The sequence below is a fragment of the Haliotis rubra genome, unplaced genomic scaffold (genome assembly GCF_003918875.1).
Source record: "Haliotis rubra isolate DU_JTF1 unplaced genomic scaffold, ASM391887v1 Scf286, whole genome shotgun sequence".
Taxonomy (NCBI): domain Eukaryota; kingdom Metazoa; phylum Mollusca; class Gastropoda; order Lepetellida; family Haliotidae; genus Haliotis; species Haliotis rubra.
In genome coordinates this window covers 398778-425620 of record NW_025766953.1, presented here as the reverse complement: position 1 = coordinate 425620, position 26843 = coordinate 398778, and the positions used below count along the sequence as shown (strand labels likewise).

Sequence of the window (26843 nt, the reverse complement as noted above, 5' to 3'; positions counted from 1 at the left end):
AAAAGTCGAACATTGACATGAAGCGGACCCGGACTGGAGTGGTCATCCGCGTGATTGATAGTCATTCGTCTGTCAGGCTGATAATGCATATCGAAATTGCAGATGTACTTGGTCTTATTAGATCCGGCTTTTTTACGTTACGTGATTTTACTTGAAAATAAAAGGATATCACGTTTTGGACGCGACAGCAAAGCACGAAAATAGGTGACGCGGTGTTTCCTGGGTCGGGCTAATAAGCTGTGAGTGATCTTAGAATCCTGTGCAAGACACTCGGGTCCCGAAATGTCTGGATGAATATCAAAGGCTCCATTAGACAACAGTGATTCAGGGTTTTTAATGGACAATTTATGTTCGCTAGGCAACATTATCTATTCTAAATACCTAATAGGTATTAATTCTTGTAATCTGAAACATCGTGTTTCATTTGCATTTATCATTCGACTTATCTCGACATAGTGAGATTAACATCACTGTGAAACCGATGTAACACCAATTTTGTAAATCATCTTGAAATCAACGCGACTCTGGTTCCGCAATGTGATATTAAAGGTGAAAATTAATTTACACGCGCAGACAGTACCCTGAATTGTCTGTCACTCAACTCTCTTTAGTTCTTATCGGGAAATTCCCAGTGCGGAGTTTCTATCTTTGTAAAGGACATATCCAATCCAATAAAACTTATTAACTTCTTGTAATTTTATAATTTACTAATCAATTCATCATCATGTGATCTTATCATGCATTGATAAAGATATGATTAGTGCATTGATACAACTAAGCTAATTTCGGCAGTATTACCTTGGATTATATTCACTCAACAAAATAATTGCCTTAAATTACTATCCGTGTCTTTACGGAGAGCTATAATACAAGCCGCATTAAGAGTCCGTGAACCGTTAGTAATCAAAATTTCACTAATTTTCTTTGATTAATATCTTGGTTGGTACCATTGGAAAATGAGTAGATGCGGTTCAATAGATGTGGTTTAATAATGATGTTACAGTATTTTCATCTCAGGTTAATGAAACGGCGCGTCTGTCAACGTTTCTTTGCTGTTGTTGGGTTCAAGCAGTTTTTCATACTTCATCACTGAACACGATTTAAGGGTCATACACGAGCGTATATTGCGTTATGTGATGGGTGAAACGAGAGGCTGTCTTTATAACATTTATACATGCAATGAGCGCATTCGAATGATATTGGAGTTGTGGAAACTGGAAGTAATAATTTAGATTAAGTGTACAGGTTTACAGTCGTAAACTGCCTGGATTTCTTAGACGTGCACCCGTGAAGTTCCGGGTTAGAATTGTCCTTCGGCAACCCATGCTTGCCTGATGCGACTAACGGGATTGGTGGTCAGACGTGGTTGACACATTCATATCCCAATTGCGTAAATTTCGCATGATGTTGATCACTGGATTGTCTGGTCCAGGCCATCTATTCTCGAAACGTTCGTAGCCCTACGAACTTCTTAAGCCCATTCTTAGCACATTGGCTACGATCAAAGTTAAGAATTCTTAAGGCTACGAACGTTTCGAGAATAAGGTTCGCTTATTTACAGACCGCCGCCATACAACTGGAATATTGCAGCTTTAAACAACAAACAAACAATTCTTAGACGTGTAGAATCTAGGGATACTGAGTTGGAACCCTGGGATGGTCCTGATGCTGATCCTCACTTTCTACGGGCAGCACCCCTGCTAGTGGGTTTCACCATGGTGGTAAACATGTACTTCTTTCATTACTTTGAACCGTCCGCCCACATTAAGCTGACAGACCGTGATATAACTCGATACTGTTTAAAGCGGTGTCAAACACAACTCTCTTTCATTCACTCATTTAGGTCATAGCATGCCACTCGGAAGGAACCGAGCGTTTTGTGATATGATTTATCTGTCGTTTGAAATTTGTATACATTTCATATTCAAAGATAACATTGATGTGTAATTGTAACAAGTGGGTTTTTCAAAAAGCTTGTTGATGTGGACCAGTCCTCATAACAATATCATCACAAGAAACGAAAGATGAATCTGATGTAGGAATATATTGTGTAAAATGGGATGGAAATAGTCGATAGCTGTGTTGTACGATGTTTTCAGCATTCCTGTACATATCCAAGCAGGGGATATTAAAATTATCTCCACCCTATGCATGGGGAAGCGAACCCGGACTACCGGTATGACAATACTAACCACCTGACGATCCCATCACCCTCCCTAAAGAAGAATATGATAAATTATCTGACGGCGGACAAGCTGATACAAATACTGATACAGAATCAGAATGTTGTGGTTAATAATATGATCCCAAGGTCTGGATATTATTCCCTCATGCGACGATAATACATTTTACCCTTGTTATTTATGGTACTTTTCTCTAATTTCTCGCGATGCATTTCCAAGAGTGTCAGCGTCAGCCGCCACTTTCAAAGTCGATATTTCAATACAGAGTAATTCCCAGCATACACGATCCCCCAGCCTTGCTCCAAGGCTGTACAGAATGCTGCACCCATGTATGTGTAGAAATTCTATCATTCGAAGAGGCAAGTCAAGATAAGCGGACATCTATGAACCCCAGTCTGTTATTATTTTTAGAAATCATCATGTAAACAAACTTTTAATTCTTACCTTAGAGACTTATGCAAGTCTAGATCCCCGCTTAAACTAACGCTTAATATTTAACTCTGAGGTAAACAAATAACTCCATTTAAATGAAAAAGGAGCCCCAGTGAGATTAGGGATTCAGAGGAAATTCTAGACTTGCTTCAATTAGGGCGTTTGCATCACAGACAGTGCTGGGAAGATAATATGGTTTATGGACTGTGAGACCGTCGACCTCCCATTTCCGCACTCTTAACAAACATAGCGTGACAGTCACGCTTCTCTGTGATAAAGGTGAATCCCCATGAGACAAAACGACAAATACGGTATTTCTCCAGATGTGAGTCTTGTGGGTCATCGTATACACTGGTATACAACGTGTCTGTATAATCAAACCAAAATATGTCAGAACCACCAGACTGTTCGATAATGTCTACAAGCACCTCAACACTTTCACCATCTGCCACGAAAATCCCCAGGGTAGGCGCTCAGACAAGTCAAACGCCTTACCCTGGGGGAACGAGAGAAGAGCTCGCCACCACCCACTTGAGAACGCTGCGTAGTGAAGGGGGACGAGTCACCCCCGGGCCTATTTAGAAAATGAACAAGAGCCATCATTGGTGTTTGTTTGTTTAGGCTGGGATTTAAGAGGATTTCACCTTTAATGGACTTGGGAGATACGGCGGGTATTGTAAAATTCTTGAAATAATCCATATTAAGCTTGGTGTGAGAATATTTCCGCTATAAATGCCAACCGGCTCATTACGGGGTAGGGGGTGTGCTCGTCTTGCGGTCATCATGATCATCACCGGGTGTGGACACAACGAACAATCCCAGTTTGTTTTAATAGCCGTGGGTGATGCTTGGCACGTTTATGGTCCCCCGGTTGTCGAAGATGTTCTTTGTAAAGATAAAATGTGTTACAAGATTATGACACTGATGAGAACATATTTAGGACAATCGTTTCAAGATCAACAAACAAGGGCTTTCAAACTGGAGTCTTAATCGATAGGACAATGCAGAATAAATATTTTATTTAAAAGATCGGCAAAGGGACATTCAATAGCCTGAACGCTTCCTTTTCACTTAGTAATTTTCTTTTGTAATAGATATAACACGTGTTGACGCTACAAAGATGTTTTGCTATTATCAATAAAAGATACCTTTACTTCCCTATCTTTGTACTTGCGCAATAATATCATTAGAGATAGTGGCTAATGTAACTCTACAAATTCTATAGAAGCATTGTAGAGAGGAGAACTCGTAAAATTACACAAATACATTTCACTTGGGAACACGTGCCTCTCTACAAACACATGCTTACAGGGGCTTCTCCACTGCATTCGATTTCACAGAAAACATAATAATCCATATCAAATCATCATAAGGATACCACTAACTCATCTCTGTTATGTAAATACCCCCGCATTACTAGCGAGCCTTCTATATTGAATAAGTATGTTTAAAGAAGAACGAACAAAGGAATTTCCTACACGATTCTCGCAATGCAATGCATGGTATTTGCCGACACTATTAATATTTAATGCAAACATTAGAACAGTTGATAATGCTGCTTGCTGTGAGGATAATCGCCTAAGTGTCCAGACAAAATTCAATAACGATTAAGATTCTGTTTTCTGATCTTATCATAAGATCTTGCGACAGAACTGACCTTGAAGATTAAATATGTGTGCAACCGTCAAATAGACAAGTACAACTGTATGCTGCGGTAGAAGAAATGTTTAATCAGTGAGTGTCAACCTTGAACCACGTCGTGCAATCGATAGGAGTCAATTTCCTAAATTGAATGTCAATGTCTTAATTACACATGAAACGCTATGCTCGAAGGTGTGGATGTTGGAACATTTTCCGTTGCACATTTCAAACTAACATCTTAACACAACGGGTTTTCTTTTGGCTTAGTTCCCACCGATTTCGAGTATTGTACACATATGCTGTATATAGGAACCCACGACAGGAATTGGGATACGTTGCTGAAAAGATTTGTTTGCTTCGACCGATCATCATACCAAAAGAAATGTTGAGAAAAGCAATCTAACGGCGCGAAAGAACGTCACTTTTAACCTTCACCTTCACCTTCACTTGGACGTAAACATGCATCATCAGATGTTTTTTGCCGCTACCTTGCAGCTTGTACTTTCTAAGCGTTCATGAAGATAGTGTTGAGACTAGCAACAAAAGGGAGAGAAGTGCGCGTGTTATTTGAAATAACATAGTGTTTGACATAATATGACTTGGTATGTCCTTACATTACAAGATGTTATCGAGTGTGTTTGAATACGTAAGATATTTCTGTTGTAAGCTTTGATCAGTTCTTACGTTAAAAGCCATCGATCCACGAGTTGAACATTTCAATTAATGATATTATTACACCTAGGGTATCATAATATTTATGTTCATTCTAAGAGCATCTTACAAACACATCACTGACGTCAGTTTACTGCATAAACGTTTAACGGATATTGACAAAAACAAAGGGTAGTTAGCGCAAACCCTTATGACACCATTAACACGGCACAGTGGAGTCGACGGGAATACTGCTGCACTCTTGTATCATGTTCGAATATAATGCAGGCTAAATGTCAGATAGCTGTAAATGTTTCTAACTATGTGTATTTCGAACGAAGGATTATTCAGGCGTGTCTGTGTAAATATCATACCCACTGCGAGTATTTACGAGCTGATCTGGGAGCGCCAAACTAAGGCATCTGCTTTATTCAAAATCACGAACCGGTAATTTCGTGGTTTGGGGTTCGCTCGCGTGCTAGCTCGATCTGTGGCAATTGATACTTTGTATCGCCGCTGAATGAATAACCTGCAAATCCTCTTTTTCCTAATGATTCATGTGCAGGAAGCGCTTGCACTCAAAGGGGGTAGATTTGCATGATTTGGCCATAAAAGACACGGGGCCGGTACAAGGATCCTTTCTATCTCCTATTTGTTTAACATGTAGTTTTCGTAATTTAAGTAGCCCTTCGAACGATCGTTCTTAGTGTAGACACGACCTCCAACATGTCTTAATCTCTGGTACATTTAGATTTCAGCTTGAAGTCGTGATAACACAGTCTTTTTTAAACGAGCTTTATTTGCATGTGTATTTCAAGAACACCATTCATCATAGTCAGCGCAGCACACAGTAGTGTTTTATTTTATATCAGTTCTGTATTCTGTACATGCTCGCAGCAATGTGCGGCATATATTCTTTGGACAATTATCCGTTGATTTAAATGAATCCTTTGAATAGTTGATACTTTCTTACGTGTTAGATTATTGACAAGGGAAGCTGACTTGTGGAACACTTGACGATTGAGAAATATCTCAATTAGGTTAATTGTCTGTTTGACTAAACCACCGTGGAGCTGATTTACCTCACTGGAAGATGTCGACCAGTAGTTACTAAACAGGAAAATACTTAACTTAAAAAAGGCATTTTCGCAGGAAACATCTGCTTGCGCTATTCCTTTATGTCGATTATTCATTACTGACAATGTAATTGGGTTTACGTAGTGAAAAACAACACTTTTCCACACGTGCAAAAAGAACACTTCTTTTTATGGAAAGAATACTCTACATGAAAAATGAGTTTCCAGTTAACTTAATTGAAATGATCCTTGAACGGTATGTTGCTTTTTTCACAGGCATCATTTCAATTTCAAATTGAAATTTATCTTCTTTCCTCACGCTGATGATAAACAAAAACTGAATTAATCAGGGACTGGCTTCACGATGGTTGATTCCGTAATACTAATACATATTACTTTCAACGACATTTAATGTTTTCCAATGACAAGTCTGTCATTATGGGGAAATGAACAAACTGTGATCAACGTCATTTAAACTTAGGTCAGTATTGATTCATCTGAAAAGCGAACCTGAAAACGTAGCAAGCATTTGTCATGGTGCGTAGAAATTAAATATTCTCCTAAGTGCAAATGTTGTTTTTTTCCTCTGAAGAGATTTATTTATTCCCTAAATTGTCATTTTAAACTCATGTTGTGATGCGCAGCAGATATTTATTGATTATTTTTCACAATACACAGTTACGTGGGTCGTCTTGGTTTTGTGACGCAGCATAAGTTTTAAAATCAATACGACCACTTTGATTCCAAACTGTAATTTCAAATCTGAAATGTGTATTCATAAGCTAATTATGCTAAGTCGTTCAAATCGTCACATTTGCGTAGGGGTGTCATGGATTTAAACAAACGCGTGTTTTTTGTTGGCGACACAGATTTGTTTTGTAAATAACAATTAAATCCTCACGCTGATTGAGTTTTCGAATGTCATTTTTATTTACAAAAACCCTTCCATTGTTTAATGTAAACATATCACAGCAAATACCTAGGGGCTGCAGTCAGTTGATTAGAAGAGTATACTCTTTTAAATGTCACCATTCCATCCCCATAGTCTTCCCAATTGCAATTTGTAACACGCCAAGACCAGACCTCTCCAAGCAGTCGGCTGTGACAGTGCAACAATGGCGGCTGCAGCAGTGAAAATAACACCTCCCACTGAGAAGAGGTAAACAAAGGGAGGTAAGCGTGAAAGGTGTTATTTTTAGGAGATGGATTAAGGTTTTAGCCTGCTGGTCTTTTTGTCGCGACCTGCCAACAGCTAATGCAAGTGTCATTGATGCGGACCGCTGTCATAGTGAGCGCTGGCTGATTCGCTCCAGTCAATGAAAGCTCCGTTAGAGGAAGGGCCAGGCCTAATTTAAAGCAATGATAGAGCCATTCTTTTAGCCGGGCGCTCAGTAGCGAGTTGTATATACCGCGAGCGCTGTCGTGAACTTTACCACTAGAGACATTGGACAAGTGTTCTTTCTTTATTATTCATTACACGGAATTCTATCATCATATTTTCGGCTGGAGATCGTATGCGGTAAGTGTCATTGTGCTAGGGATGAGCTAGTGGTCATTGGTAATTATCATAACAGTTTTACATGAAGGTAGGTGATTTAATTAGAAGATTATCAATAATCTTTTTCGGATATTTATAATTATATGACTTTTCTAATATATATTTATTATTGGTTTGAATTTACTTGATTAGTAATAAGATGATATGTGTGTGAGAATTTAATAATGTTTTAAGCAAAGCGTCATACTGAAAGACTTTACCTTTTCAACGACGTGACATTTTGACAAGGATATATCTTCCAGTGAATGTTATGATGTAATAGTTATGGACACGTGAACATTGCATGTATCGTCATAGGAATTTATGTTAGGATATTCGGCTTCACACCTGTTGATGAAACTGGATAGCATTGTCATTCGCGTGAGGTGTGATGTTCCTTAACTCCGGGTGATTTACTGTAAATGGAAGCATAATCCTACCCGAGTAAACGGCGTATCCCCCTGTAATCGTTTATCCCTTAATCCGAGGATTAGTTAGGATGGATTAAGCGGAAGATAGCTGATATTGATAACATACATCACTCATCGCATTAATACCGGATCTTTCGGTTCTCTTGGAGGCGATGGAATTTGAACTCTGCACCTCGTAGTGTTATGCAAAACGGACCGACCATGCCACGAAACTAAAAAATTGCCCTTCATACCACAGACACCCAATCAAATCACAGAGATAGGGTAATCTTGCGTATTAAATAGGTTCCGTATTCTTCGATTATTTAGGACTTTCGACGCCTAACCATAAATAATGCATACAAATTGATATCGAGAAGCGAGTCTTAATCCAAAACGTATTCGCTATGGCGACTTCAAAGTCAACGGAAAAGTCCCCTGTCCATCGCGATGGGTTATCACACTGAAGCTCCGACGTTTAAGCCGTCCTGGTTAACTCAGGCTTGTTTCTATGTGAAGTGTAGCCACAGCTACAGGGCTTCGTTGCCGTGACAGTCTGTGAGTTACTGAGCAAGTCGCAAATACTACCGAGGACTCGTCATTGTCTGATGGGGAAGCCAACGGTAGGGTGTCATTTTCTTCTGATTCAAATTAAAAACATTCACGATTTATATTGATCGTCTATTTTAACACTGTTACTCACGATCAGGAATTCGTTGCGTGAAAGTGATTGTTAGACGGATATCGCATTTGTGAAGAGCTACCGATGTTTTATCAGGTTTTCTGTTTTTGGTTTTAGTTTTTATATCTTTAGGATACAAATCACGTTTCATTGATTTTTAATGTGTTTAACTCTCTCAAAAGGAAAGATCTTCCTTCTATGGTTAATATGCTGTGATAAACTTTATGAAAGAAATGTACACTTCCGTTACTATAATGTGCAGTTGCTATGGAAACGTTAGAAGCAACCTGTAACTTATTGTGTGGTAGAGACAGGAGAGAGAAATGTCCGCGCCTCTCGACAACCCGCGAAGCAGATGTTTTCAAAAGCCCCCATAGCCATTCAGTCGGAGCCTGTCAGTCATGGAAGACAGAGGTGTTTCTCGTCGCTCTCGCGTATCTATTGTAATATACACAGCCGCTATTGTAATGTACATGTAGGTGTTGACAGGTCATCAATCAGTCTCAAGGTAATTGGATTACGTTTATTGCACATAATTTAAGGAGTGATGACAAGGTGTTGTTCAGTGCAATAGACATGCTTGAAATGTACAAGGGCGACTGTATTTGATATCACTCGCTGTGTACACGCGGGTTGAGTATGCGACAGGCAGTTCGTGGATGGATATACGACTTGAACCGAAGTGAGTGTTTAATCATTTTCTTACTGATGGGGTAGATAAAATTAAGTTTCATCATGAATTGCATTACATGTGAGGATGCCGGGGAGGAAATTAAACCGTAATCTTCAATATCCTGGGTTAAATTGAATAGAATGACAAAACAGTTAAGCAAGATTGAGGACTTGCTGGGAAAAAAATTGGCAAATGGTTCATTTTGATGGTGGGCCTCGAATAGCTTGAGATGGGCTAACATGTTCAAACCTCTTGATGCATGCAATGTCGGTGCTTATTTCAAAGCTTAACCGGTCCTTCACTTTTTTTTGACGAGGCAATGTATTTTAATGGAAATACATCAAAATCAACGTGAATCGACGCAAGGCTAGTGGGTACTTGTAATCTATCATCTGTGATAGTTCTGAGAATAATCTTTTAGGTTGGTAAACCCCAGAAAATGTGCTATTTCATGTTTCAAAATAAATGAAAAAGCGTTTATCGAAGCATCAAATTCTTTGATCGTTGTCATAATCCAATTTCCTTCTTGAAAAGTAAGAATCTCTTGGATCCGAGTTACCGCATGGTAGCATATTGTTTTGTTTAGCGTTTATTACAGGATATGTTTCGTTAGGGTAGATTGAAGACTACCAGGGCGTTTACAAATCATTGATTCATAATCGTATCTCCAATACGTCGCCTTACTGAGAGGAGGAAACTCGATATAGCGTTTATTAAAGCAGTTACCGTGAATAGCAGCACGCAATGACAAAACCTAGGGTCCCCGGAGCAACAGAGGAAGGTGATTGCTTGATTTCTCGTGGAAATTACTCGATTTACAACCTGATTATCCGTGCTGTTTGCGTTGGTAGGTAATGTTAGCCCGGTATTCCATTCCCTCGCCGTTGTTGCATTTAAGCTGTTTTTTAAAGTTGAAAACAGCGTGAGTCTTTTTTGTTTCGCTATTTTCGTCTGTATCAGTTGTTCTTCATGTGGCGAAGGGTAGTACAACATTTCGTTTTCTCGTCATTAAACACTCGGGGGTTATTATTGTGAGTTATTACTGTGTGTTTGTCTTATTGTCCATCACCATGTAGGTAATATAAACTTGGGATCAGAACAAAATGAAGAGTATCGATCGTTCTGTACTACCTCTACAGGGGACTGTATGTACGACTTCCTTCACACAGCGACTGCCTACCGTAAGTCGTTGTCTGCTATAGGGGATGGCTGTAGCGAGCGTCCTCGTTGCTGTAGAGTTCTGCTTCTGAAATAAGCCATTAAATGTCATTTCACAGCTGACAAAGCGAAGAAAGTTGTGGTCAATATGATCTGTTACAAGTCCTAATCGGGGGTTGATAGGTCGGCAAAGGGCATCATTGACCACAGTCCACCTGCGGTCAAGCGCTGAGCGCTGAGTAATTACAGCATTGGCCAGGCCGGTCAAAGCAACAGGAAAAATATTAACCTTTAACGAATTTGCATGGCGAGGTTTAGGAAGACGATATTCACAAATAGAGCCGGGATTTCGAATCTGGGATCATGTGTTCTAATGTGGTTAGCATCCACTTTGGGTGTTAGCACAGACGTACATAGAAGGTCTTTGGTGTTAGGGAAGCGTTTTGCAGGTTTGTCGATGAATAATTAATAACCACCACGACGGTCGAGTTTATGTACTCAACTTCAAAGAAGCATCACTAGGAGAAATTACTACGTCAGAAAGAGCTAATAGATGTAATAAGACATCATATGTATCGACAAACTATCTGCCAAGACGTATGTGTGTATTTGCCAAACCTAAGCATTAGGGTGAAGTGAGTTTATGTAGGAGTTTGTACACATGGGCTTTGAAAACGAATATTGATTGGCAGCAATCCGTCACAACGCTTCAGTCGTATTAGAACTGTACAAATTAAATCTTTAACACCGGAGGCTCTTTGTGCGGTGAACATTGATGCACAAGGCAAACTGTCCCCCTCATTACTACACTGACGTGATCTTATTAACGCTGCACGTTGTATGTAGCATTGTGCAGGCTTGTCAATATCACCGACACTGAAATCTATTACCATCCCAGTTGTATATTGCAACAGTGGTTCTCGATAACAAATGAATTGGACTCATTGTTAATTTCACCAAATTAGTTTGTCTGTTATGCAACTAACGAGGCGAAGGGGAGGATCGATAAGAGACATTTGTTATGATGAAACTAATGGCATGTTAATGTAATAAGCTTGTCCAGCGCCGCCCGGTATTATAGCAGAATTTGTCAGCTTACTGCTCCGATATTGACATCAATAGACAACGCTATTTTTACCAGACAGACATCTATGGGTATATATTGATGTCCAATTAATATTGGGTTCGTATGAAATATATTGGTTGTCGTTTATGGGACATAGCTGATGAGAATCAGTCGAACTTTATTGGATCTGGAAAGCTAACATAATATACGAGGAATTTCTACGTTTTAACAACCGTGAAGCATCGAGCTCCGGGAAAATTGAAATCACAAGAGTTTGAAACTATTACTTTCTTCTGTCAATCACGTGATAACTGCATTTGAAAATTGCCACCTGAATGGTTTTGCCGATTTTATGTGAACGTAATGCCATGTAAATCATAACTGAGATTAAATTGAAGTTGAAAAAACTCCAGCTAAATCACAGATTTCAGGACTGCACATGCAAAAGTTACATTATCAACTTTCCATTTGATTCCCTAAAAACGTAATCGACAACCAACAGGTCCCACGGGAGTCCATTGAGCATGCGTGAACGTGGTTTGCTGGGATTTGACATGCGCATGTGAGCAATATGACATGGTATATCGCGTGCAATTAACAGGCTTAAAATCGTGCACATGCAAGTTGGCTCCTGTGACTGAAGGCATTGATGTATCTATCAATTTGTAGTCAGGGACATTATGCCCAGGTATTCACCGCTGACACGATGCCATCACTCTAGGTAGCATTCTCCTCGGCGTAAATGTGTTACTAGAAATTGACAAAATGATTAATTTGCCCCTTTCAATTGCCACTCCATGTTAAACGACTCCAATTGACTTTGCTCGTCGTGGCCGCTCAGTGTGAATGCAATAAATCATAAAATTCGATCTATTTTTCACACTATTACAATTTAACACTCATCAAAACTCTGAGTCATTTCCATTTCCGATCGGGGTATTTACGTGGAGGTTCGAACATGACCTCGCCACAAGATGGCATAGAAGGGTAAAGAGGCAGCACGACTAACGAGCATGTTTCACGGCGAATTGCGCATTATAATTCATCAAGTATTCAACCCTAAACTGATTTGAATGAAATGTACATGGTGTAATTCTCTTAGCGACGGTTTAGTTGAATGAGAAGCACGCTCGCTCGAATGCACTGATCGACGAATAACTATATTCGCCCACCCATGTTCAGGGCGAACTGAGAGTAATGAATATTTTAGGCTGCATTCAGTATCAGCCCTGTCAGAGTAGGCTGTTAAAATCGAGTGGTTGACTGCATGCGCAGCAAAACACGGGGTCGGGACGCATGGACATGCAATCCACTAGTTGCCTGCCTGAGCTCGTGTAAGATGGCTCAAACAGCGTGTATGGTGAGTGAGTGAGTGAGTTCAGTTTTACGCCGCTTTTAGCAATATTCCAGCAATATCACGGCGGGAGACACCAGAAATGGGCTTCACACATTGTACCCATGTGGGGAATCGAACACGGGTCTTTGGCGTGACGAGCGAACGCTTGAACCACTAGGCTTCCCCACCGCCCCTCAACGTGTATGGGATACGTGAGACCTAAGTACCTTTTGTAATTTAACTATATCAATCTGTCAGAATACCCTTAAATCAATACTTTATATGACCAAAAAGAAATAAATCAGAAAAGTACGTACTGTGTGATTTAGTATAGCTTGGTAAACCATCGCTATAGCTCCAGACGACGTTGGCCATGTAAGGCCATATTTGGTCGCAGAACGTGGAATTGGGGAAGCTGAATTAAGACATGTTCCTCAAACCAACCCCCAAACAAGTACCAGTACCTTCACCAAAACAGGGGCGGTGGGGTAGCCTAGTGGTTTCAGCGTTCGCTTATCACGCCGATGACCCGGGTTTGATTCCCCGCGTTTGTACAACGTGTGAAGACCATTTCTGGTGTAACCCGCCGTTAAATTGCTGGAATATTGCTAAAAGCGGCGTAAAACCATATTCACTCATCTCACCCTAACAAGGACTGGTCCCTTTAAACACCGGGACGGTTCGCTTAACCATCATTACAAAGTCCTTTTATGTGCAGAGTTTATATATGGGAGGAAACTTGAGTGTTATCATTACGGTCCGTGTTTGAAGGAAGCCCACCTTGAATGTTTCCGATTAGATTTCTGTCTTAATCGCGATATATGGCCAATTCATTTTTCATGACGATTTATGAATGCCATAATATTCCGCTCAGGTCATCAGCCAGGAACCAATTTGTCGACAATATACGACGTATAGCAGTTGGGCGCTACTCCATTTCATTATAGAGTGATGTATAGCTAATCTATATACAGCCGCCCGGTAAATGAATTTGCATGATGTAGGGTATCCCTAAAGGTCCTATTACTGAGATTACAGTCTCATGATAGCGTTCTAATCTTTCTGTTACATTAACGCAGTCAAGCATGGGTCTGCTGGGAATGTATATATACGTAGGTAACATATCGATAGCCAATAGGTCTTTGTTAATTTCACCTGTTGATGCCACTCCGGCTATCAAGGGACATGGTCGTCTATTGGCAAGGGGGATAGATTTCATGTACATTTCAATTAGCCTGTTTTAGTATTCCCTTCACACGTATAGGGCTCATAAGGCCGAGGAAGTAATATAAGTTAAGACAAAGGGTGTTTATAAGCTGTGTTGTGGGTATGACTCGAATGGTTACTTTCATGTGTGCTACTGTGACTGCTGGTACATCGAATTCTCGATGACCATGCTTATGTCGAGGTTAATAGTTACTGTGTATACTGTACGTAAAAGAAACGCGGCGTGGTTTTACAAATATTCACAACTGTCCATAATGATATTATTCTATAGAAAGCTGATTCTCAGATGAAATGAACCAATGTGTATTTCATGAGTAGGGCAATGAAATGAACACAATAACCTTTATATCAAAATATTTATTTAATCAGAACGTTTCATATTCTCAGATGGTGCGTGAGGGACCATAATATTATGGTCAATGTGATATGTTGTCGCACAAGTGGGCATGTTGGTTCTTTGTCGACCATTGAGTCCATGTTGTGTTTGGGATCCTGATAAGAATTCTTGGTGTCTGTGCTCACTGAAACTAACTCATCCATTTGGTCTGATCTCAGTGTTCCTCAATAAGACCTTTGATCTGTTACAGTGGTTCTGATTAAGATATTTGGTATGATCTCAGTAACACATACTGAGAACTTTGGTATGGTATCAGGGGCCCTGAATAAAACCCTTGGTATGATATCAGTTCCCCTGAATAAAACCCTTGGTATGATATCAGTTCCCCTGAATAAAACCCTTGGTATGATATCAGTTCCCCTGAATAAAACCCTTGGTATGATATCAGTTCCACTGAATAAAACCCTTGGTATGATATCAGTTCCCCTGAATAAAACCCGTGATTTGATCTCAGTGCCCTGATTACCACCCTTGGTGGTCTACTCCCATTTGTGAGAACTCCCAGTTGTGAGACTCCCAGTTATGAGACAGTGGAGTAGGTAATTAACAACGAAAACACACCATACTCCCCTGTCTGATAGAATGGATTAACCCTAGCTAATTACTGATTTGATATGTAACTGAATCTTGTGGAGGTAACTTAATGAAACTTTATAAGATGAATTGATTAACAAACTCAGGTAAATGTCTTTAATAATTAAACACTTTGTGTAGGTAACTTCGTGATCAATGAGAAATTAATTTACCTACTCAAATTTACTCCGTCTCCGAAACTACAAGCTATGGTTGTAACTATAACTCTGAAATTTACAGTCGAAATGCCCCTTATGCCAAACCCTTTCTACCCGACACAATAAATGTATGGAATGCCCTACCAAATTCCAAAGAGTCATACAGTCTCAGAGAATTTTAAAACCTAATTACAAAATCCGAAAACAAGATTTATATTGATCTTAATTATGGCTCTTGTTTTTGACAAATCGTTCACTGCCGCCTCAGGCTCGGATGTAGCGACCCAAACGCCGATAAGTATAACAAACATTTAATAGACAGCCCATGTGGCTCTTGTGGATATCAACTACCCGTTATAACCTGGATAATATTTTGAACGGAAAAAAAGAATTTACTCCTTGTGTAAACCAGAAAATAGTTGAATCCGTCCACGATTATATCATCAAGACACAACCTTCAAATTTTCACAGGGAAATACTGAAATTAACTCAACAAACTTCTCGTGATTGATTTATATTCCTACAATAGCTTGTTAGACACACACAACTGTAACTCTCTAATTATGACTACTTAGAGAATAGTTGTATTTGATGTAATCTGTATATAATTTATTTATATGTACATAAAAATATATTTATGCAATAGTCAATATAGATGACGTCGCATCCTCCATTTCATTTTATATTTAATGTTGCATGGGAGCGGTGTTAACATAAGCAGTAATACTTCACCAATCCCAATTCATTTTCATAAATAATAATAAAATATGTTTAAACCAAAATGACTTTCAAACTTCATAATAGTCAATAAAAATGTGTTATCGTAATTACATATTCTTCTGAATAAATAAAATATTCAATGAACTATTTCTTCTGTGTAAATAAAATCTTTGATAATCTATTTCATTAATCTACTCATCAATGACTCCTGTGGGTACTCTTCAACAGCTGGGCTGATCCCACTTTCATTGTGGGGATGTGGAAACACCACCTATGTGCACTGAACCATTAATTAATGTGTCTGACAACTGGGAGTTCTCACAAATGGGAGGACATCCCTTGGTCTATCAGTCTCACCAAACCAGTGGCCGCGGGTTTCACCATGTTTGTAACGATCTTACACACAGTGTGGACATTTCTCCCAGGTTGTGAGACACAACGCTGTACCTCTCAAATACTGGCCTTAGAGAAAAACCCAAACATTCACACTGTATAGTCAGACAGATATGATGGGATATGTTAAACAACTCGTTCTGTACCGATTAACTGAATTGAAATATAAGCACGAAGTGGAAACATGAGTTTAGAATTACAACCCTCTCCACGTCTCACGCTCGAAACTCTTTGTTTATGACAACGTATCATTCTCATGCAAGCGGTGTCCAAGTAATCGTTACCAACATCCATTTGAAATGTATATACGGACGAAAATAGAACGAATCCTGGAGCAGTTTATCCTACATCAGTCGTAAATATAGCACTTGAGTTCGATCAAACTCGAATCTAAACGTCTTAAATTAAATATCCGAAGTCGTTACGTCAACCGCCGCTGTGATTAAACACCATCTCCACAATTCAACAACTTAAGCATCCAGCATTCAGCAGTTATCACGCCGGTACTGTATATGTCGATATTTAATATGAAAACCAATTTCATCACATTGGGAGATTACGTCCACACCAGGTTGAACTCTCGTAGTTTGTGTAACCTCGGACGGCGACAATGAAAGCGTTTCCTTCACCACCGCGACCGCTGTTGGAGGTCACAGAACAGGCGCATATCTATCGGCGCTGTGTTAGTGACTTGACTTGTCCAACACGTTTATTTCGGCATGCAGTTTAGACAGCAAATGCTTTTCCAAATCCCACAAGGGGCGTTATCGGGACATATACCCTGGCGGCTGTTCCCCGCAAGGAGCAATAAGGTCTATATCGATGACAGCTTGAAACATATATTGGCTTGTTGAACGCGCACCGCCATTATCCACCAGCAGACATAGAGTCCCATAAAATACGTTACAGTGTGTCAACCATGTGGGTTCTTTACAAGATCTAACCCCGTAACATTGACTTGACTTAAATGAACCCCCCTGACCTTCGATAGATCGATAACCTTGATTGATTTTTAACCTAGCGTTGAACTTTTGCAACTGCTGGGCTATACCTTAACCATTGAGATATTTATACAGGTTTCGTTAAGAACGGGGAGGAATTTATTAAAATAGTTCAGTTTAGATCTTTAGATTGATTCCTTGGGATTTCTTACAAAACCGGTGTTAGGAAGGTTACGGTGTTAATTTCACACCTACGGTTGCCGGTTTTAAACTGCTGATAAAACGTGTGAATGTCACAAATGATTGACAGATAGGAAACAGACATAGTAATTATCTATGCGTCAGGATCACAATGCCAAACAAGTGGGTATTACCAAGTGTTTTCCAACAGCTCAGTGTTAGAAAACGATCTTCATTCAATTTATTTAGGCAAGAGGATACTGTTATTCTTGTATCAATCTAATTCTCCTTTATCTTTTTATTCTGAAAAACAGTTTCAACGGGATGATAACTTTGCCATTGATCAACATTATTTGATAAAGATGAAACAGAGGTGGTATTAGAGCTATACATATTGAAGTCAACTATCAAAGGCAGCGGCGAGATCAAAGAGTCGTTATACGGAATGTATTTCACGATATGAATGAAATTTACATATGCCTTCTCCAGCTGCGAGGACATTGAAATTTAAAGGACTGAGGGCATTATACCAGGCTGATACTATGTCCTTCCCGCTGATATATACATGTATATATATATCATCAATGGGCTGTATGAATCAGCCGTTTAATAGCGCGTTTAACTGATATTTATGATGTGCATAGCTAGCTGCAATTACCATCTGTGCAATTGACAACGAATTTGACCTTTAGGAATGAAACAAATGTCGTATGCCTGAATGATATGTTGGAAATTGAGTAAGTGAATATTAGATTAAAATAAATAAATATTTGTTTGTATGGCTGGTTTTTATCTCTTAGTCGATAATGCAATACATCACAGCTGTCGTAGTTTGGCTTATTTGTGCGTAAGCGTTTTTGCACAGGTTAGACTCCAGGGAAAATAAACGATAAAGGATTTGCAATATGTAATACGTATGTAGACTCTCCCGGAGCCTATGGCTATACATAAGCGTGATTATTTTGTTGGAGTTGCAGAATATATTAAGAACTCAGTAATAGTAGTAGCCGCTTGCCGTGTGTGACATGCGCCATTTTGGTCCCATAGGTTTGACAGCCTTGTCGTGTAAATTACTATGGATTCAATTTATGAGAGTTTGTATCACCATTTATATTCAACGTAACAATTTCGCGTGGCAAACTGACAACCACCGTGTCGGAATTTAAGAACTTGTCAGAAGAAGTGTGCAAAGATGGTGTTTAGGCTTGGTTAGACAGCAAGGGATAGACAATTTACATGTTCGAAGCCCTGTATTAATTCACTTGGAGGCAAACAGGGATATTTTACCCGCCACGTTGTCAATAGCATGTCAATTTCAAATGAGTCGACTATCGCCCGCACTTTGCTATTGTGTAGCTCAGCTGTTGGTAATGTATATTACAATTTTTATATGTCAGGCGTTTTTTGACATTCATTTCGGCGACATGCCATGCTCGATTCGTAGATTTTATCTATATTTTCTTAAGCCCTTGAAATTGAATTTTAAGCTCTTTTGAAACTGTTTTATACACTCGTTGGAATTTGAGTTCACTGCGATCAGTATATACACACCAGTGTCAATGTGTTTCTAAGCCAGTGCTTGGAAGAAGCATACATTAATTTTGCTAGGACTGCTTGCAAAACGCTATAATGCTTAAGTTGACGTTTTTCATTATATCAAGGATATATACTCATGCCAATAATGGTTGTCACCCCCCCCCCCCCCAACCCCACACCTCTCCAGTTAAAAATTGAAGGGGTGACAACCATTATTGGCACGACTATACTTCTCTGCATGTTGCCGTTATAATGAGGCCTGTCTGATGTCCCTTCAATACTATCAATTCTTTAAACTGGCAGTATGATTTGTAATCTGATCGAATGTTTTGCCAGAGTAACGTAATATTTCTTTGAACATTCAACATTTGCTCGAGACACAGTTATAAACTGATGCTATCGACAAGATATCAATTGGGGAATTAACAAATACTATTAGGTCTTCAGATGTACAAAGGGCTGTAATTTAAATAGGTTTCAAGGTCAAAATTGACTCGGCGTTAAGGGGAGGGCATCACGCTGACATTTAACAACAAACCCCGCATGAGATTGTGTATTAATACTTAACATATGTTGAAATTGATCCATGTTGTGAAACAGGAACTCCACAGTCCCGTTGTGGATCAGCGCCCAACAGCGCCACGACTCAGACTATGTGTTTGGAAAATATTAAATTCATGTACCTAAAGGAGGGTTTGAAGATAATGTTTATCAGATAAAGAGTTATTTGCCATGCCTGTTTCATCAGCAAACGAATCCGAGCTTAGTTTTGAAAATTCAATATCACTTACAATCAAGCGCAAGGGTATTATGTCTTGACGTTGTCTTGGAGTAATAAATATTCCATTCGATGTTCGTAATCTGCTTAGATGTATTGCTTGTACGTCTATACAATGCACTGATATATTCATTTGTACCTATATCCTGAATCAATAAGCTTCGTTTTATCATTGCAAACTCATTGCAAGAACGGTCAATATACACCACTGCCCCAGCTGTTATCTTTACGAGTTCCGTTTTACAAGCAAGTGCGGCTTAAAATTAAACATTGAAATCCCTGCCATTCGTGTGCCAAGCGATGTCAGTTTCACTCAGCATCAGCAGTATTTGCACGTGAAACACGAGCAGCTTGTTATTAATTCATAAAGAACGACATCACAGCAAGTCCCATCTTGGCCCTGTTAAATATAAATGCACGCCTCTATCGACCAAGACACATTACGGCAAAGCAAACGTTTGGTTTCGCATGCTCGTTATGGTTCCTCCTTTTCAACATTTAATGGCCATATTTAAAACCTTAAATCAGTTTTATCGCTAGTCCACGTGCATTAAAACGCATTGCGTTCATATGAATTATATTTGAGCTTTTCTCAAATGCGTGTATTTCACTTCAAACCCATTTACGCACCCTTTTATTTTTGAGGATTTATGTATGGAGATGTTATTATTGAACGAAAAGTTGATTGTGGAAAACTGGTGTAAATATCAATGTATGGTATTGTACTTAAACAAACAAAGGCAACTTAGTGGATAATTTCGGAGATGAGATGCATTTGTCAACGTTAATATATCCAATTTCCGCACACGACCGCATCGTCTACGTAATGGGATCGACGTAGCTACGTCTCCACCGTAACCCTTCAGTCAATACGTGGACCGTAAATTTACTTGATGTCTCTTCGTTAGTGACCATTAAGGAATTATCGGTCTATTCTACCTGTCGCTTCCGTCCCCAGAGGTCCGAGGGATAATGGCAATTGATCACTATCGTAATTACCTGAGTATCGACCAGTGTGTCTCACCTGCAATACTTACCTGTATCTCATGAACGCCGGCCACACACCTGGGACTTTGTCGGCGTGTTTGATGTGATAACCGCAATCATTGTCCCATATTCGAGTTATCTGCAACTCTTTCGTCCAGCCTTTTTTTGTTCCACAAGCGCAAACTAATTTAAATGGATTTACACACGAGTTCTTCAAATGCTGTGTTTAAATAGCGTCAATTTTTCTGTTGGTAAAAAATCTGACGAGATAATACGTCATTATTTTACAAAATCAACCGCTTATGTAGGCGTTTTGCTTCATCATGAATATTTGACCACAATCAATAGTTTTGTAATTTACTATTACATGTTGTGAAAGGCAAAATTCAAGCAATGAACTTTGATTTTGGTTTTGTAAATACTATTTCCTTTGATGACTGCAACCTGGTGAGAATCCACAGGAAACGATTATAGAAACCTCTCAGTGCCCAAGTGAATACAATAATGGCCTCATTTACTGTTTCGTCCAACACAGTCATGTCTCTTGTACGAACGCATATTACATTTTTAACTTAAGAACAGTAGGACGCGAACAAATGCAAACTAACGTCTATTGACAAGCTCATGGGTACTTTCAGTGACTTGACCATGTAGAGAAACATCATTTCTGACACATTGCTTCCAATGCAGGTTGACTTTGATATTCCCTGACACCATGGATTACTCTGTGTCTTCAAAGGGACGGCGGACTTTCCCTTAAGGTTGGAAATTGGGAGACAAAAACACGCTCGGAATATGTTTTTTTTCGAGCAGATTGTCAAGAGTCTTTAATCGCTCTTAGTTATGTCAGGAAGACTTTAAATAGTCATTTCCAATGAGATCAGCCCGTTTTACGAGAACTTCAGAACTCGTTCCTTTTCAAAATAACCCCCTCACTGCTTTTGATCAAAGGTCTGTTACTTTCACCGTTCAAGCTCTTTGCTTGTATGAACGAGTTTCCAATCTATAAAATCGTTAGTCCCGTAAGCGTCGTTTTTTTGCAGACGATGTGGCAATTTAAAGTGACGCTGCAAACGCCCGTTGTATTGATGTACAAGGACTGTAGTCTTTGATAACGCGACAAAGACATTTTTCCATTGTTACTAACATTGATAATTTATAAAAAGAAAAGTTTTATTTTTCTCAACGAAAAGGTACAACTTAGTTTTTAAACGACCAACCATGTTTTTCTTCTTTAGCGGAGATATTCTTTCTTGAATGCAATCATTCGATTTCGTCCATCTCTCGTATCTGAAATCAAATATGTGAATATATTATTCATTTCTCCATATAACGCACTCAATATGAAGACAATCTACCTCTTTGGGGACTAACGATCACGGTTGTCAGTTTAGAATCGTTCGCTGGCAACCTCCAAAGCTGTTTAAGACATTTCAGACGAGAAGACATTTTGAAAGCATGACATTCTGTCTTGATCTATTGAAGAGATCTGACCTGCATGCCACGAATTCCAACTGTTTCTTGTATTATAGGAGAGTAGCATACAGGGGACTCAAATGTCGTGACAATACATCACTATAAAGCCCATCAATGGTTTATGTTCGTGGTTTGTAATGATAGATTTACACGTTGGTTTTTAAGGACAGCCAACAGAGGTTCTTTGTATCGAAATTAAGATGCCTGCCAATCTTGACAACACGACAAACTCGTATATGCCAGATTTACAGCCTGGTAGGTATTTACATAACATAGTAATCAGTGCCTTTTAAAAATATCCTGTCAAAGACGACAGTGTTTCACAGATGGGGAGAAAAAAACACTGTTAAAACGAATGAATGTTTACTCTTGGTAATCAGTCAAGTGAGATTGTTGAGGGAAGAAGGAAGTGTAGCACATTAGCGTTATCTTGGTTGTACATAAGCCAGCGTAATGCCTCGTTATTAGATATTAGCTGCTTCGCGAGATCGGTTATACATTATGTAAGGCTCTCGCCCACCAGTAGATCATATATTGCATCAATCCGCGTCTCGGAAATGATATTAACTCAACTTACTGCCTTTCCGCAAGAGATTTATTTGGAAGGTAAATACAATCTTGGCCTGTTAAACACTCCACATTTTTCTGGAGCGCCCGGGGATAAACAAGGCAATGCTTTGTATTTTACTCCGCGTTTAGCTTGGAATGGTCTCGCTAAGCTAAGTCAGTCCTGAAGCCGATCGTGTACATACGGCGGCAGCAGAACCAGCGAGTCTGTTGACTTCCAGCTTCAGGTACACACGCCGGTCTGGTGGGAAAGCCCCGTCCCACAGTTTCTCGTTACGGCGAACCACACATTCAAGTCCGTTAAGTCAACTCCGGGCAGGGATTTCAGTCATTATAACTATAGTCGTACAGGCTATTATGTGTTGGAAGCGGATATACGTATTCCTTTTGTTTGGAGTTGGACGTCTTTACCATTCTTCGTTTTGACTGATTCCACAAAGGGTTATGTATCGTCACGCGGAGTGTATGTTCTTTCGATAAAGTGTAAACTGTTTCACAAACATCGAGTTTGTCATGGTGACTAAAGCTTGGCGTTGTAATCTGTAAACCCCGGTGATAGCAATCAGAATATCGCAAGCGACCCACTACACTATGACGACGTTGCGTGTAGGATCAATATTGAGACTCCGAATCCAACGGTATCTAACTGGTCAGTGATGCGTCTTGGACATTTAGGTCTGGTCACTCGGTCAGCCCCCCTTTGATTGTGGCGCTAATCCGGCGTTGAATAAGTTGACTTTGTTAAGTAGTTGTAAAGATAACATTTTCGATAATTTCGAGTTGACTTTGGGGATTATGAGGTGACGTTCGTGGAATATGTTCTGACAGTTGGCACGTTCTCTAGGTGATATAGATAAGGACTGAGAAGCTCTGTCAGACAAGTAAGGCCACCTGGCCTGAGTGTGTCATTCAGCAAGTGACCACGGATCAGTATGGATGACTTTATGAAGTGCTATCCGTCAGTCGACTCATTATATGTTCTTTGGAAGAGCGTGTCTCGACCACGTGTGTTAAATGTAAGTTACCTTTCTTTATTCGAATCATGTAACAAATGTTGACAAATGTTAACATCACATGCCGTTTTTTGTTGAATTATACTGATTTAATATAACTTGACGTGATATTGTACACTTTACAGATACATGTAGTTGTATCTTTTTACGTTTGTAAGTCGGCCACATATACTTGGCATTTTCTCATTCCACATTGGCAGCAGATCGTTTGAGTAACCCTGGTAACATATTGGTTTCCACTCGTTCTGACAATCTTGTAGAACATACGTTAAGGTCGATATATTTTCGGGAAGAAATGTCAATATTTTCTATACAATATTCATGAAATATATTCCAGGCAATGAGTTGAGTTATTAAATTCTACGTAAAGGATGATTAATCGCAGCTATCATCTGATTGGAAAAAAATACACTTTACCAATTAGGCCCCCGCGTCTGTCTGCAGAGACAGTAATATATCCCCGGAAAATGCTCTATATCTACCAGTACATTTTCGTGACTGTTTTCAAAGAACGAGGCTAAGGTTACAGAACAGTTCCAGCGATAGTCTAAAAGCCATCTCGGAAAGTGTTCCATAATGATTCCTAGCATATATTCAGCTTTCCACCAATAAACCACTTTAAGAATAGATATTACCACAATATGTTTTGCCCAAGAAACCCAGTCTCGGCTCTCGTTCTCTCTATAACGGTAGTTCTACCGTTGTACGGTTCCTATTGATTTCCTCCTTCTGTATGCATTCTCAACGACAGAGCGAATTTATTGAGAAGTGATTTTCGGAAAGGTATACTGGTCAGAACAATGTTTCTTTGGATGCAGAAGGAAAGCATAATTATTGCCATGGATATTATAATTATTCATAGACAGAAATAGCGGTCAACCCGGTTCATACAATTTCGCGGTTATGATAAAACTTTCATTGCTATAAAAGAATGGAACCATTTTCCTGATAAACGTAAACCATTTTTATCATCATAACTATGCTAATACGTAATACATAGTCTGGAAATCAGCAATGTCTTAACCTCAATGTTTGGGGAAGAAATATTTAAAGTCCCAAAGGAATCGTGTTCTTAAGATCTTTTAATTCATCCGTTTTTCATCTTACACTCCGATTTATAGGCTGACGGAGCTATTTCTTTGTGCTTTGATCAGGTCTTGATTACTTGAATTCTGAAAATATTTTTTGGGCTTGAATTTCATTTTCTGCCATAGGCCTTCATTATACATGCTTTAAAAACTCTTAACGTGGTGTATAGCAGCACTAGTATCTGTATGTTGTTTTCTCAGGCCTCGCCGTTTTTGGCTGGAGGGGCCTCTTTGAAATTCTTCTAATGAGACTTGAAGCCAATACTTTGCTTCAATGGTATTTCTCAGGTTTGTAGAGCTAACTTGAAAGCCACTGCTTTGAAACACTTCAGCTTTCCAACAAGGCGTTCGTTGTTGTTACTTCAGCTTGAAATACGTTTTGATAGGCCAATTATATAAAAACGACGAATAAGCGAATGAAAAAAACAAAAACAGGACGAAATGGTAACTGGATATGACGTCCACTGCTTGGGTTATTCTGATGCGAAAATGTGTTCATCAAAGGCTGTTTTCACGTGTGAAATACCCTCAATTCCAAGCACACCGTTACCACATGCATGGTCATTTCGTTACATGCTTCCAAGCAGTAAAGAAGCATGATCGTAGCAGGTCTATCTCGTTGGGTGAATTTAATCAGGTTTTATTAAGACACGGAACGATTTGCATGAAGCAGTTTGCTTCGTAACACAATACCATCTTGTCAGTAAGAGGAGGCACCATGTCGTCTCAGCTGCTCTTAAGATGATCTTTTGTCTCTAACAATAGGATTTCGACACCACTAAATGTTTCTATTGATTTAACAACGAAACCCCATCTCCTTGCAAACACTGTCTTACTGCGGTGCCAACGTACAATGTCCTTATGCCACAGTGTATTGTTTCATTATGGAATAACCATCTCAGCTCGTTAAGCAATCAATCTCCCCTACAGGGGAACCCGAATTAGTTGCCTAGTGTTCTCGGGGCTCCTTGCGCCGACGGTGTTGGTAGAGCTGTACAAAAGGTCGTAAGACGAAGACAAACGACGTGCACGGTACGCTGAAAGAGGGTTGTAACTTAACACTCTTTGACAAAATTTCATGGACACGTAATAATCCATTTTTGGCCGGTATTGTAATCAAACACAGAGTAACAGATAGCGAACAAAGGCTTTTTAAAGAATATCGGTCTTCATTCAGACATGTAAAAGGTATTTGGGGCAATCTCGTTTGAACGTGCAGTTTATTTATTTCGCTAGGGAATATGTGAGAGAAGGGCGGCTGTCTCAAAGGGAGCTACTGAGCATTTGTTGCCCAATTATTCATACCTTACTGGGACAATAGCATTATTCCAACCCCGTTGGAGATAAATATCCGTTAGAATATGCATGCACTGCACCTAAAAGACCAAGAGGATCGGGATGTATGTACACCCAGGTTCTGAAATTGAACTTTAATGATTTCATCTTTTTTTGAAGAGATCGAGATTCATTATTCTGGTTCCCTGTATTTGTTCTTTCTGAACTTTGACCTTGTGATTTGAATAAAATAAGGCAAACCATAGCAGAAGGCACGTTTCCTTGAATACGATTCTTTGCATTCAAAGTGGCATTTCCAATTATCTATGATTCTTTTCTTCCAGGATTCTGTGAGACGTGTCCTGTGATGAAATCTTCGAGGAGTGGACAAAGGAGGTGACGCAGAAGAAGCGATCAGTGTCAGCAATGGAAGCCATCTTTCTTGCAACCATGATGGCGGCCATCTCCGTCCAATTGTCGTCTGCTGATCAATTGACAATTCATTTCCGTTTGAAGGAAAACGTGCCTGTTGCTACCTACGTAGGGAGTGTTGCGGAAGACAGCGGCATTATCAAAGCAGTGTCACAAAGCGAGTTTCAGACACTAAGATACAATTTTCTAAACCCAAACGATCTAAAGACAACGTCCTATTTTAGCATCAACGCGGAGACGGGGGCGATATATACAGC

At 39.5% G+C, this 26843-nt stretch overlaps 1 long non-coding RNA gene across 1 annotated transcript in view; it reads left to right on the top strand.

The window, feature by feature from the left end:
* Positions 1–26707, top strand: part of LOC124281628 — a 118808-nt gene extending 92101 nt beyond the window's left edge. The window contains exon 3 of the long non-coding RNA XR_006899947.1: positions 26499–26707. This is a non-coding gene — a long non-coding RNA (uncharacterized LOC124281628). The remainder of the gene's footprint in view (positions 1–26498) is intronic.
* Positions 26708–26843: the final 136 nt, after the last annotated feature.